Raw genomic sequence first — 14702 nt, 5'->3', positions numbered from 1 at the left:
AAAGTTGAGGGGGGAGTTTGTTTACTAAAGTAAAGTTGGGGAAGGTAAATGATTTCCAGCCTTTAAATAAGTCTATTTATCAAATTGTCCATTATTTATCTTCAAATTTGAAAAATAAGGAATTTGATGTTTGGAACAAAAAATTTCAATTGGGTTTTCATGTCCAAACAAAATTTTTAACTTTCAAATTTCTTTTTCAACTTAACTCCAAAATACAAGAAAAATCACCATGGGTTGAAATTTAAAACTCTAGGAAAAAAGAAAATAAGATAATTGTAAAAAGGCCAAATACATAAATGGCCCCTTAAATTTGACGTCATTTTTCACTTAGACGCTTTAACTTAAGCTTGTTCCTATTAGGCACTCTAAGTTCAAGAATCTGTACCTATTAAACTCCTCATGACTAACCCGTACAACCAATATAATGCGTGAAGTTCACATGCGTAGACACGGCCAATATAACAAATGAAAAAATACCACGTGGCTTTTAAGAAAAATAAATAAATATATTGTTCTCACCCCTACCATAGCCTCGTCACTATTTCTCAGAGAATCCTCAATCTTCTTGCTCTGAAACAAAATATTTTTCTTTGTTCAAAAAATACGATCAAGCTACGGAAAACAGAGAAAAATTGTGGGAAACCCCCTAAAAATATTTGTTGAGACTTGAGATTAAAGTTGAACAAAGAGGACATAGCATCTCTTTTGATCTTTAACAAAAACATAAAGATGTGCCAGCATCTTTCCCTATCAACCAAAGAGCAATAGCTTATACATCCTAAGTAAATCCCATTCCCTTAGCTTTTAAAGACATGATTTTATCGTCATATACATTCTTAAATAAAAGCACACTTGGTTATTATGTAGAAATATGTTTTAGAAATTTTGTGCTTCAAATCTGTGAGCAATGGTGGAAAATGAGTGGAAGGTGAGAGGAATGGTGGTGTTGGCGAGGCAGTGATGGAGGGAGGTGAAAGAATGGTGAAATTGAAGTGAAACAGTTTGATTGAAACTCTATTTGGTGGGTTTGCCGGTGTCAGTCGCGTTTTTCAGCGAGACTCTCTTTGGTGGAACTTGATGGTGCACTGGTGGTTGAAGAAAATTGGAGGTCAGATATGTATTTTAGAGTGGAACGAAGGATGATCCAGATGGTGGTTGAAGAAGGGTCGCCAATCTTCCGGTCATCTTCTCCGGTTAATTCCGATAATAGTTGTTGATTCTCATCTCTTCTCTCTACGTGACCAACTGTGCAATACAGAAAGTTGTGATATTGACTGGAAGGTGGAGAGAGTGAGGGAGGAAGGAGAGAGGAAAAAGTGATTTTTATAAAACTTTTCACGCTCCAAGAATAAGTGTGGTTAAAAAAGAAAAAACGCATTGTGTCACGTAAGTTGTATGTGTTTAATAGACACAATTTGAGTATAGTTGATGTAATTAACCAACAAATTAATAGAAAGCCTGTAATTTTTAATTGGGGTGTCGAAGTAGACTTCCAAATAGCTTCATAGTTTAAGGGGCTATATATATATATATATATATATATATATATATATATTTTACAAACTTAGTTGGATTTCAGAAATCATACATATAAAGTTAAACGTTCAAAGAAGAGCAAGTTGCGGCCATAATTTTCCCACCTCGGCGGCTTTTAGAAAATAGTCACTTCGTGAAAGTAGATACTTTTTAACTACTTTTAGAAAGTAGATTCACCCCCATAAATTGGAGTTGTGGAATTCCATAAATTCTAAGAGTCAATTAGTCAAGAGATAGACCAAGTCAAAAGTCTTTTCCTATTCCACTGTACATGGCATTATTTTCTTATTGGTTTATTATATCAAAAATAAATTGTTAGTCTGATTGAAAGAAGTTTGATATATATATATATATATATATATATTTTACACTTTTCGTTTTCAGAAATCATTAAACTTATTAATTTTAGGCCATGTGTTTAAACGTGTGTTTAGAACTAATTTCTGTTATGTAAAATTTTTAACTACTCGCGTAATTAATAATTTAAAAACAAATGAAAAAATTAGTCAAAAGATAACATTTGTTTCCCTATTCCAAAATTAAAATTGTCAAACAAATTGGTACGGAAAAGTATTTTTTTATATCTAATATAATTTAATTTTATACTTTCAGTTTTTCTTTAATAACATCAAACAAATTGGTACGGAGGGAGTATTTTTTTATATCTAATATAATTTAATTTTATACTTTCAGTTTTTCTTTAATAACATACTTTTATAGTCACATTAATTTTATAGCATGTTTAAGATCGTTGACCGTAAAAGCTTTTTTTTTTTCTTTTTTTTTTTTCTTTCTTTAAATTTTGCATCCAATCCAACAGAGTGTTAATTCTAGGCTAAGGCCTCTGGGGTACGCAGCTAGCCTTAAAATATCAATGTCCTTATCTTCCTTGATATTATGTATCAGAAATTGTACACTTTTTTCTGGTTACTCAAATGTAGTCCACTAAACCCTTTCCATACGTTTTCTCTAACTCTATTTACTTTTCAAGCTCTTGCAGTTCTAGCTCCTATATATAAACAAATTACTTGGTACTATTGCACATTCAGCGCTGAATTTACTATCAAAATCCCTGTCACTTGTAGCCAACCATTCTATATATTTTAGTTTCTTCTATGTATCGAGCAACTTAGACAGCCACGACCATGGCTATTCAGAAGTGGCTGCTCTTTCTGTTTTTGCCTATACATCTTCACGATCTAATCCTAGCAGAGCTGCCTGATTTCTCATACACAGGGGCGGATTTATGTTGGCCCGAGGGGTGTCACGTGACACTGCTTCGTTGAATTTTTTTACTAAATATACATATATAAAAAATAAATTGAACGAAAGTAAAAGGTAAAAACAATAATGTAACACTGCTTCAGCACAAAGGCGTGCGTTGGTCTATTGGTAAAGAGCTCTATTTTGAAGGCGAGGTAGCGGGTTCAAACTCGTCTGACCTCATTTTTTTTTGCTTATACTATAATTTAAATTCTAAATCAATAAAACAACTAAAATATAAATGGAACAAAACGGCAGTGGCTCCTAAAACTAGTAAATATAGTCCTAAAACCAATAAAATAACTTAGCCGTTTCCTACTCTAATTCTATACCAAATTGATCAAATAACTTAAAATCTAAAATCCTAAAAAGAACTCATAAGTCATAACCTTAAAATTTCTTTTATCAATTAGAATATAATTGATGGTTGCCCACCTTTCAAATTAGAATATAAGTTTTTCTAGTTTTTTATCCCGTTGCCACATCGAGTTAACACTTTCTTCACCATAATATTTTATTAAGTGCTTGTAATTTTTTCATGACAATAATTTACTTTCTTTCTATTTTCTACAATGAAATTATTTAGTGTTCATTATATTGATATTTAAATTTACCTATGTTTTATTGTTTCTTTACCTATGTTTTATTAATATGATTTGAGTTGTCTTTTTACTGATATGATATCGTTATAGTGATTTATTTAGTTGTTCGTTCTTTTCGTGGTGACATTTAACATGAAAAAGAATGCGTGGAATACTTCTCATACATTCATTGTGTTGAAAAGGGTAACTATACTGAAAATAGTGCATACCAGAAAAATCTTAACTCGTTCCTCTCTTTCCTTTCCTCAAATATGGATAAATATGGTTTCTATAATGCTTCCATTGGTCAAAACTCCGATATGGTCAGTGCTATTGTGCTATGTAGAGGAGATGTGGATCTTGAAGGACGTCGCAATTGTGTCAGTGACATTGCTCAAGTACTTGTACGTTCATGTCCTAACAAAAGAGAAGCTTTTGGTGGCTATGATGAATGTATGTTACAGTACTCTAATCGATCCATTTTTGACACTCCGTCAGGTTCTACTCAATATTACTTGTGCAATTATGGCCGGAATGCCTCCAAACCTGAGGAATTTAGTCCGGAAGTAAGTGAATTTTTGAGTCGTTTACAGGGCCGTGCTGCATATAATGGTGGTCCCCTTCGAAATTATGCTAGTGGTAATGTGACAGGTCCGGATTTTCAGACTGTATATGCACTGCTGCAGTGTATTCCTGATTTATCTCCTATGAATTGCTTCGATTGTCTAACTAATAATCGTCCCTGCAATGGAACGAGGGGTGGCAGAATAGTAGGCGGTAGGTGCCACTTCAGTTATGAGAGTTACCCTTTCTTTAAGGATGCGGCGTTGGAAGCTCCGCCACCTGCAGGTGAATTTCCAATTAGATTGTCCACTTTGATCTCACACTGGCGAAGACATATACAACTAAATAAATTAAAGTCTACTTTTTTTACCAATTTGAATTAAACTTAATTATAGATGAGGTGATAACACAATTTAATATGATAGCTAGGGGTGTACATAGTCAGGGTTGGTTAGGATTTTTCATATACCAAACCAAATTAGTCTAGTCGGGTTTTTAAATTTATAAATCAAGCCAATAAAAAACAGATTTTTTAACCTCGGGTTTTTTCGGTAAAGCATTCATAGAAAACATATAACTTGTGCTTCAAATATTTCTTTAGTCCTAATAAGATAAAACTATCTAAGGTGTTCTTTAAGAAAATAAAATAAAATGTGAGGTGAGTGATGACATTGTACTAAAATATTCAACAAAAAAATAATAGAAAAATCGCATAAAACAAATAGGGATAAGGCATCAATACCCCCTAAACTATACCCAAAGTTCCAGTGACACACCTTTTCTTTTCCGGGGTCCTATTACCCCATTAAACTTTTTTAAAACATAATAAATATCTCCCTAAGCGCTGACGTGGCAAGGAGAGTGTATTTTACTCTTTTTGGGAGAGTGAGAAGCATAAAATCTGATTAACTTATACACGTATTATTTTTTAATTGGGTACTTCACATTTAATTACACCTAATTAATTATCATTAAAGCTTAAAGTTTTTTCTAAAATGTTTTTTTTGTGTGGAAAACTTAATTTTTTTTAATTAAAAAATCTCTATTTTCTTAAAATATGGAAAACTGAACTTTTTTAAAAAATGTGGAAAATCCATTGTTTTTAGAAAATAAATCTGGAAAATTGAGTTTTCTCATTAAAAAATCTAGACTTTTTCAAATCTGGAAAACTGATTTTTCTAAGAAAAATGTGGAAAACTGATTTTTTTTCTATATATGAAAAAAAAAATCTAGTTTTCCAGATTTAGTTAAATAAAACACGGGTCACATTTTAGAAAATAATTAATTTTTCCATTTTTTTACAAAATCCAATGTTTTCACATTTAAAAAAAAAAACACTTTTTTCAGATTTTTAAAAAAATAATCCAGCTTTTATTTGAAAAAAAATAAAAGTGTCCTAAAAATGAAATCATGAAAATCTGGATTTTTTAGGACATTTTTTTAAAAAAAATCCAGTTTTTCATATTTAAAAAAAAATCATTTTTTCCATATTTAAAAAAAAAAATCCATTTTCCCATATATTTTAATTAAAAAATCCAGTTTTCAGATTTTTTTTAAAAAAATTTGCCATGTAAGCAAAAAGAATTTTAAAAAAAAAAAAAAAAATAAATATACATGTGGCATGGAGAGTGTATGTCACTCTTAATAAGAGTTTAGATATCCATTTTCAAGGTGGTAATTATTCCGTTTAAAAAAGTTCAGGGGAGTAATAGGACCCCTGAAAAGGAAAGGTGTATCTAGAACTTTGGGTATAGATCAGGAGAGTATTGATGCCTTATCCCAAATAAATATTGCTACTCTTGATTCACAAGCCATAATGGAAATGATCATAAACTAAAAGTACTAAGTCATGCTAAAATAAGTACGACTAATAAGTATTAATTACGTGACTATACATTAAGGAAAATTATAAAATTAAGTTATATATTTTAACTGTCTAAATCAATGCAAAACTAAAGAATAAATTTTCAACACTACTGTCATTCCTAGTGTTGAATCGAATTTCTTTTATTAGTATTGATTTGGTTTTGGTTTGAGCTTTATTTGAGTTACCAACATCGGACAATTCGCAGGAACGCCCTTATTTTGGGGTGGTCTTTAATTTTTGCCCTTCGTCTAATACCATGTGGTTTGGGTTTCAAACCCCGGCTCAGTCAAAAAAATAAATAAATTCGCAAGGCAGAGTTTTGAAAGCAAAATTCTGCCTTGCGAATCTAAACCTCTGCCTTGTGAAATTTCTTCTTTTTTTTTTACTGAGCTGGGGTTCGCACCCAGAACCTCGGGGTATTAGGCGAAGGGCAAAAATTAAAGACCACCAATTTGAGAGACAAAAATTAAAGACCACCCCAAAGGAAGGGCAATCCGCGCAAAAAAATGACCAACATCTATGGGGCATATAGGCTATATATAAAACTTATTGGACCATTCAAAATTTTAAGTCCAAGCTTGAAATGATATGTTAAAAGGTAAAAACTATGAAAAGTTTAAAAAATATATATAATTAACTAAGATAAATCATATTTATGTACAAAATATTTTTACAAATTGTTTACATATAATGTTAGGTTGGTTTGATTTTGTTTGACTTTTTTTAGTCAAAACCAAACCAAACCAAGTATAGTCGAGTTTTTTTTCCCAATACCAAACTAAGTCAAACCAAACCACTAGTTGGATTTTTTCTCCGTTTGACTCAGATTATCGATTTTGATGCGGTTTGTCGGTTTCTTTGTACACCAATAGCAAAGCAGATAAAGGTCTCGGGTTCTCACCGTCATCCCCTCATAAAAAGAATTTCACATGCTTGACCCAGAAAAGAATTAAGTCTGCAAGTACATGAATAGAAGTGTTGAAATAAAAATAAGTAAATAAAGTATGTTATTGCCAACAACTTAAGCTTTTAGACAAATAGTGTCACAATTCAACAGCGTCATAGCACACAATTAGACTTGTGTTAAAGAGGACCATATTATATAGGAACAACATTGTATTTGTGATGTTCAATATGTATTACTTTCTGAAATAACCTGAAAAGGGAAGTAGGAAAGTCAAATTGGGAAGACAAGGTAACAGTTTTCCACTTGAGGAGTAGTTATTAAAAACTGATACTCCTACGATACTAACTTGAAGCATCTTTGTAGGGAATGATATATAATAAAACAGCTCCAATAGTGAAGGATGACAAAAAAACTCGAATCATCATTATTATCATTGTGCCAACTGTTACGGTTATTATTCTTATTGTATGCATTTATGTCATTTTGAAGAAGAAGCGAAAAAAGAAGTTGGTGGACAAAACCCAAGGTAAAATGGCGTAGATTATTACCAATAGACAATATGATTAAGGAAAGTCGAACATTTTAAAAACATTTCACTAAATATTTGTTGTATGTTATTACAACTACTTTGGTGAAGGTACACTCGGTGATGATATTAGCAAAGCAGAATCGTTGCAATATGATTTTTCTACAATTAGAGCAGCAACTGACAACTTCTCAAATGCTAATAAATTGGGACAGGGCGGATTTGGTCCGGTGTACAATTTAATTAGGTATGCTTGACGCATAAAATGAACAGTGACGATTCATACAAAAGAACTCAACTTGCTTGGAATTGGTTGTTAGTTAATTCATATTGATTTTTTAATTTGTGCTCGTATGCTTCAGGGTAAGCTTCCAAATGGACAAGAAGTGGCAGTGAAAAGATTGTCAGCAGATTCAGGACAAGGTGATTTAGAATTCAAAAATGAGGTCCTGTTGGTTGCTAGGCTTCAACATAGGAATTTGGTTAGGTTACTCGGATTTTGCCTAGATGGAAAAGAGAGACTTCTTGTGTATGAATTAGTTCCCAATGAAAGCCTTAACAACTTTTTATTTGGTATGTGCTGCTTATTTTTTATCAAGTACGAAACTTGAGCATCAATAATTATGAATTGAACTTATATACACTAACTGTCTAAGTAAAATTTATTTTGTTAAGTTTATTTTACTTGTTGTCTTGTTGTCTGTGTTATTTTCCCTAAAACTAATTACACTTATTATCAGAACTACTTGTGGTAATCTTTTTCTTCTATTGTATCAGTGTATAGAAGTTTAACTTGTAAGTTATATTCTTCCTCTTATCCTCAGATCAAGTTAAACGTAGACAATTGGATTGGGAAAAGCGATCCAAAATCATAGGAGGGATTACTAGGGGAATTCTTTACCTCCGTGAGAATTCTAGACTTCGCATCATTCATTGTGATCTCAAAGCTAGCAATGTTCTACTTGATGCAGAAATGAATCCTAAAATTGCAGACTTTGGTATGGCAAGGCTATTTACATTGGATGAAACTCAAGGCAACACAAATAGAATTGTTGGGACCTAGTAAGTTTTACATCTCTCATTAGACACTGTTATTTTTTATATCACTGGGAAGGATTCTTTAATCATTTAGCAAATAAAAACCTTGAGATTATATCAAATCTTTCCTTGAAATGTTACTAGGATTTTCAAGTTGAATTCAGTTATGGTAATTTCTTAAGAAATGGTTTCCTCAATTTTGTTGAACTAGAACTTGATTGTCCTTAAAATTAGTATAATTTTTTTGTTTTGGTAACTAACAATTTTCATTAATTACCAAGTGTGATATTTACATAACCAGTTAGACAACAACCATGTCTGTTGTAGCTCAACAAAAAAAAAGTGACTATCTCCACACCCCTATGACTATCAAGACTCCTAGATTACAAGTAACCTAGTACCCCTTTAAGAAAACCTGTATTGATGAAGATATTGTGTAAGATTTGCATCAGCTCTAACATAACAAGTGCAGGCTACCTCTCTGGCTAAAACTTCCCAATTTCTCTCTTTGTGAGCAAAGACTTTGGCATGTCTCTCTGTCCAAATTGAATGTGTAAATTCAGCATACAGCATTCTCATGACTTTTGCTTGATTTGATCTTCCTTTAATGTAGTTGAGCAATAGTGCCAATGACTGGTCCCAATTGATAATGCTAGGCCATTGCAGATGAAGCCAGTCAGTGAGTTTTCCCCCATAGCAGTCTGGTAAATGCACATTCTGCAAATATATGATCTCTAGTTTCTTCTGCTGATTTGCATAGGACACAATATTTATCTACTTGCATTCCCCATTTGCTCAGTCTATCCACTGTGAGCAGCCTGTACTGCAGTTGCAGCCACATAATAAAAATTTCTTTAGGTCTGGCAGGATTAAGACACATCAGACCCCTCCATGGCATTTTAGGCAAGTCTCCCATCATTTGTAGATAAAAACTTCTAATCAGACTCTTCTTACCTTGAGTATTATTTTGCAGACTCACCAATTGATCTCTTGATTTCAAAATCTTCTTAACCAGCCAGCTAGCCTGTTGAGGCAGTGGCATGATTGCAAAATTTTGGTTTTTCACATAATAGGAGTGGATCCATTTTATCCATAGAGTATCTTTCTTGCTAGCCAGGTCCCAACAGGTCTTTGTAACAGCTACTTTGTTCCAACTTTTCAAATTAGTAATGTTGAGCCCACCTGCTGTTTTTGGGAGACATAGTCTACTTCAGGATACTAATGCTTTCCTAGTTATCTCATTTGTCCCTGACCATATATAGCTCCTACAATAGGCTTCAATTGTTTTCATCACCTTTGCTGGTATTATAAACATTTGTGCCTAGTAGGACTGAATGCCAAACAACACTGATTTCACCAACTGCACTCTCCCTGCATAAGATAGTTTCTTGGCTGTCCAAGAGGAAACCTTGGCTATAATCCTGTTGATGAGTGGTTGTCATTCCAGAATCTTCAGTTTTCTAGTTGAGAGTGGCACTCCTAGATAAGTGAAGGGTAGTGTTCCTTCAGTTTATCCCAGTATGGTCTGTATCTCCTGCTTTACTGTATCTGTCACTCCTCTACAGTATATTGCACTCTTGTTTAGATTTGCTTATAAGCAGACGCGGTGAGAAGATCTTTTGAATTTCTCATGTAATAAGGCCACAGATGTTGCATCACCCCTTACAAATAAATAAAGATCATCTGCAAAACATAAGTGAGTAATGTTAAGTTTTGAGCATTTGGGATGGTGTTTGAACTGTTTGGATGTTTTGAGAGTGCTCAGTAGACTACTTAGGTACTCCATAACAATAGCAAAAGGAAAAGGAGACATGGGGTCTCCTTGTCTCAGTCCTCTTGCTGCATCAAAGGGTGGTGTAGGTTCTCCATTAATGATGAGTGAATAGTTAACTGTAGTGACACATTCAAGTACCCACTTCAAGAACTTCTGAGGGAATCCCAACCCTTCCATGACTTGATGCAAAAATCTCCAATCCACAGTATCATAAGCCTTTTGGATACCCACCTTGATCATACATCTTGCTGAGATATGTTTTCTTGTGTAGGCTTTCACCAGCTCATGTGCAAGAATAATATTATCAGCTACCTTTCTTCCCGGGATAAAACCAGCCTGAGCATTAGTAATAATAGAAGCAATGACTTGCTGAATTCTTCCTGCTAGGATTTTTCCTATGAGTTTGTATAAGACTGTGCAACAAGCTATAGGTATGTACTCTTTAATTGTGACAGGATTACCTGCCTTGGGGATAAGAGTAACTATTGTACAATTAATTGCCCTATAAAGTTTCCAAGTATCAAAGAACTTTTGAATCTTCTGATCGGTCTTAAACTAAATATATGTAGAATATACCAAATGTTCTTTAATCTTGTGGTCTTAAACATGACATGTGGATAGTTGTAATTAAAGATTTCAACAGAGAAGAGTCATTCATTTTGAAATGTAGTAAAATAGAAAGTAAGACAAACAAATTGAAACGGGAGGAGTAGTATTTATCATCTTTTCTTTTTTCAAATTCTCCGTTACTAAATTAGTGCAGTGTTAAGTAATTAAAACGTTTAAGAGAGAAAAATTAATTGTAATGTAGACAAAAATCCTTATAATTAAGGCTTTCAAATGTCTTTCCCAAGAGTAATAAACAATTTCAAAAGACAGTATAATATGGATCAATAGTAGTGTGATCTATGATTTTGTTTGACGCTAGAATGGAACTGTCATAGGCTTGGTCGAATTGGCGCGAAGGAACAACTTCAAATTTGATAGACCCCATGCTGAGGAGAAGCTCAGGACCGATTGGTGTTATAATGAGATACATCCACATTGCTTTATTGTGCGTTCAAGAAGATGTTGCAAACAGAATAACCATGGATATAGTAGTTCTCATGCTCAGCACGCACTCTCTGAGTCTTCCAGTGCCACCCAACGATGTAAACCCAGAGATTTCACTCATTGAAGACTACAATTCTAGAATGTTAGAATTAAGCAAACTTACCCAAAGTAAATCAATTTGTTCATCACGAAATGAGGCATCGATAACTGAGTTATATCCCCGATAACATCCTTCAAAGATAATAGTCCTTTATTTGAGTTTTCTTATTTACTTTGTCATGTGTTCGAAGCCACCCAATTAGTGAGGGAATATTGCAATTGATTAATTAATGATTTCGTGTTTCAGACTTATTTGTTTTGTAAGTACTACTCCTATGTTTTTTCCACTCTGCAATTTCAAAGCGTGCGCACACACAAACAAATCCCTTACACAATTCACTCAGATTTTTGGACGATTAGACAGAGCATCTGACTCGCTAACACGGTCCACTGCTCTTCATTTGCATCCGATGACACTATCTTGGAACACCACCTCATGACCACACCTGTTCCACAATCTCACACCTAAAATCACCATCTCTCCGTTTTATTCTCTACTGGTCCATGGCCCATCTTCTTCTACTTTACAAGAGCATCAGGGGCAGATTCAAAGCTTTAGGTACCGGCTTCCAAAACTCAATAACTTTTGCTCAAACTCTATATATGCAATAAAGATGCTCATGTTCGGTTGGTCAAAAATTTTAGAAAATATTTTCAAAACAAGTTTTCTAAAAATGACTTCCCTAATGAGAGTAAAGAAACAAGTCTCAATTCCATTTTAATTGTCTCCTCCCCAGCACCCCCACCCATCCAGCCCTCACCACCCACCACCCCCACTACCCCCACCCCACCACCTCCTTCTCACAAAATTTTTTATTTTCATATATTTTGTTTTAATTTTATAAAAAAATATAAAAAGTAGGAAAATTTTCTTAACCCCCCCCCCCCCAACCCTCCCACCGCCACCACCCAAATTTTTTATTACATACATTTTATTTTACTTTTATCAAATTTTATAAAAAATGGGATTTTTTTTTTACCCCTACACCTGAAATTTTCTATTTCATATATTTTATTTTATTTTTATAAAAGAAATTATAAGAAATGGGAATTTTTTTCTAGCCATTGATTAAGATAAACGGGGTTTATTGTCCCGTTCAAAATGTGAAGATATTAAGGGGTAAAGTGTCCTTTGCTCTTTATTTTATTTTATTTTTATTTATTTATAAATAGTCATGACGGATTCACTTTTGTAACTATGCTTTTTCGAAATCCATTACTTAAAAAAAATTAAAGAATTTTGGGGGCGAGCTAAAAAAGGGGTGACCACACAGTGTTAGCAATAGGGTCACCTGGGGAAGTGTGGTGATAGGGCCACAAGCAAGTTTTTTTTAGGAATCTGGACCCCAAGTTTTAATTATTAGGTGATAGGACCCCATTTAAGATTAATGCTAATTAAGTGGAAACAAGTTATTGGGGATTCAAAATAAGCCCCCAAGTTTTAAAAAAATACATTTTCATCCAAGGATTTAAAAAATAAAAATAATAAAATAATAACTATTCCAAGCTTTCAAACCAGCCCCCAAGTTTTAAAAAAATGCCCTTTTGATCCAAAGTAAGAAATAATAAAATAAACCAAAATAAAAATCTAAAAATATATCTTTTATGTTACAAAAAAAAAAAAAAAAATATATATATATATATATATATATATATATATATATATATATATATATATATATATATATATTATATTCCCATCTCTCCATTCATTCCCACGCTTTTTTTCTCCTACATCTGAAATATACTCCATTGACAGCCATCGTTGGAGCTGTGAGCTTCAAGCTTGAAAAAATGAGTTTTTGAAAGAGTGCTTCATTTCAAATGGGTGTTGTTGGATTTTAGTGGGGATATTTTGATGCATTTAAATCTCAAATTTTAGAGATTTTCGAGAAGATTTAAGGTGGTTTAGGATTGAATTTCATATTTGAGCTTGAGGATAGCCATTGTTGAAGCTTGAGCTTCAAACTTGAAAAATTGATTTTATGAAGGAGTGATTTATTTCAAGTGGATGTTATTGGGTTTTGTTGGGGATCTTTTGAGTAGTCTAAATCCAAATTTAAGGGAATTTGGAGAAAATTAAAGGTGGTTTTGCATAAAATCAAATTTGAGCTTGAGATAAAAGATAAAAATTTCATATTTGAACTTGAGGTTGAAGATGAACACTTCATATTTATAACTAAACTATAAACGAGAACTATTATAGCAGAATGGGGTCCTCAAAAGAGCTATGTCACCACACTTGCATACTCTGCTAATAAGTCAGCTATGCATGTTATTAGAATCTACAACCAAACACTTGCTTTTGTAACCAAAAAAGATTTTTTTTTTTTTAATAAGAAGTGAACTAATTTTAGATTATAAAACTTATATTTATAACTGAACAATATGTTATCACCATGAAATTAGTGAAACAACACTATAATAATCTAAAATAATGATAATTAATGAGTAATGTTAATAATGTGTTGAGGAAAAAGTTATGATGATCATAGCTATATGTAACAACTTGGAATTGGTGACATAACTATATGTGAACATCACATATTTTTTTAGCCATGTTGCAAATGGTTACTATAATAAATATGATCCATATTGAAATTGATGACATAATTACATGTGATTAATGTGAAATGTTCTTGTCTTTATTGCAATAGGTGAAATAACTATGCAACCAACAAGTAATATTTAGATTAATAGCGAATGACTTGTATAACTTCATCTTTTGTAAGCAAAAAAGATTTTTTTTAATAAGAAGTGAACTAATTTTAGATTGTAAAACTTATATTTGTAACTAAACAATATGTTATCACCATGAAATTAGTGAAACAACACTGTAATAATATAAAATAATGATAATTAATGAGTAATGTTAATAATGCGTTGAAGAAAAAGTTATGATGATCATAGCTATATGTAACAATTTGGAAATGCTGACATAACTATATGTGAACATCACATATTTTTTTAGTCATGTAGCAAATGATTACTATACTACATATGATCTATATTGAAATTGATGACATAATTACATGCGATCAATGTGAAATGTTCTTGTCTTTATTGCAATAGGTGATATAATTATGCGACCAACTTGTAATGTTTAGATTAATAGCAACGACTTGTATTTCAATGATATTAGTAGATATATCAATAATGACGTTATCATTTTGTTAAATATTCATTTAAATGCCAACAATGATAAATTTCAAGAATTAATTCACCAATTTTCAAGATAATTTGATTTAAACCGTGGGTTACTTACAAAAAGCATAGTCGCTTCAAATAACCGTAGTCGCTTCTTAGTGGCTAACGTGTGACCCTTTTCAGTTCTCATTTATATATATATATATATATATATATATATATATATATATATATATATATATATATATATATATATATATAGCCAATGTAGAAGCTTAGTAGAAACTATAGAATGCTAATAAAACTTATGTTGCTACATTCCATATGACAACTGCTGTATATATGCA

At 32.4% G+C, this 14702-nt stretch overlaps 1 pseudogene; it reads left to right on the top strand.

The window, feature by feature from the left end:
- Window positions 1–2370: 2370 nt before the first annotated feature.
- Window positions 2371–14702, top strand: part of LOC132047794 (cysteine-rich receptor-like protein kinase 10) — a 73204-nt pseudogene continuing 60872 nt past the window's right edge.

Source organism: Lycium ferocissimum, chromosome 2 (assembly GCF_029784015.1).
Source record: "Lycium ferocissimum isolate CSIRO_LF1 chromosome 2, AGI_CSIRO_Lferr_CH_V1, whole genome shotgun sequence".
Lineage (NCBI taxonomy): Eukaryota > Viridiplantae > Streptophyta > Magnoliopsida > Solanales > Solanaceae > Lycium > Lycium ferocissimum.
Note: the sequence above shows the minus strand (reverse complement) of the source record. Positions and strands in the feature narration are given on the sequence as shown.